This window comes from Schistocerca americana, unplaced genomic scaffold, assembly GCF_021461395.2.
Source record: "Schistocerca americana isolate TAMUIC-IGC-003095 unplaced genomic scaffold, iqSchAmer2.1 HiC_scaffold_24, whole genome shotgun sequence".
In the NCBI taxonomy this organism is placed as follows: domain Eukaryota; kingdom Metazoa; phylum Arthropoda; class Insecta; order Orthoptera; family Acrididae; genus Schistocerca; species Schistocerca americana.
In genome coordinates, this window is record NW_025725950.1 from 5,776,646 (window position 1) to 5,778,038 (window position 1,393).

A 1,393-nucleotide genomic window follows, 5' to 3' on the forward strand; every position below is an offset into this window, starting at 1 on the left:
CGCCGACTTAAGTACAAGAAAACAGACTCTTCTTACTGTCTATGCTTTGAACCTTTCCTGTGACACTAGTTATAGATTCCGATTCTTCACTTCAGGTTTACTGTATCCCTCTGACCTTCTTATTGAAGATGAAACACAGATATAGCATCGGAATTAAATACAAAAGGCACAATGCTTACATAAGTACAAGAAAACTGACTCTTCTTACTGTCTATGATTTGAACCATTCCTGTGACACTAGTTATAGATTCCGATGCTTCTCTTCAGGTTTACTGTATCCCTCGGACCTTCTCGTTGACGATGAAACACAGAAATTGCATCGGAATTAAATACAAAAGGCACAATGCCGACTTAAGTACAAGGTAACTGACTCTTCTTACTGTCTATGATTGAACCATTCCTGTGACACTAGTTGTGGATTCCGATGCTTCACTTTAGGTATACTGTATCCCTCTGACCTTCTTATTGACGATGAAACACAGAAATTGCATCGGAGGTATATACAAAAGGCACAATGCCGACTTAATTACAAGAAAACTGACTCTTCATACTGTCTATGTTTTGAACCATTCCTGTGACACTAGTTATAGATTCCGATGCTTCACTTCAGGTTTACTGTATCCCTCTGACCTTCTTATTGAAGATGAAACACAGATATTGCATCGGAATTAAATACAAAGGGCATAATGCCGACTTAAGTACAAGAAAACTGACTCTTCTTACTGTCTATGTTTGAACCATTCATGTGACACTAGTTATAGATTCCGATGCTTCACTTCAGGTTTACTGTAACCCTCTGACCATCTTATTGTTGATGATACACAGACATTGGATCGGAATTAAATACAAAAGGCACAATGCCGACTTATGTACAAGAAAACTGACTCTTCTTACTGTCTATGTTTTGAACCATTCATGTGACACTAGTTATAGATTCCGATGCTTTACCCCAGGTTTACTGTATCCCTCTGACCTTCTTATTGACGATGAATCACAGAAATTGCTTCGGAATTAAATACAAAAGGCACAATGCCGACTTAAGTACAAGAAAACTGACTCTTCTTACTGTCTATGTTTTGATCCACTCCTGTGTCACTAGTTATAGAATCCGATGCTTCACTGCAGGTTTACTGTATCCCTCTGACCTTCTTATTGACAATGAAACATAGAAATTGCATCGGAACTAAATAGAAAAGGAAAAATGCCGTCTTAAGTACAAGAAAATTGACTCTTCTTACTGTCTATGTTTTGAACCATTCCTGTGACACTAGTTATAGATTCCGATGCTTCTTTTCACGTTTACTGTGACCTTCTGACCATCTTATTGTTGATGAAACACAGATATAGCATCGGAATTAAATACAAAAGCCACAATGCCTACATAAGTACAAGA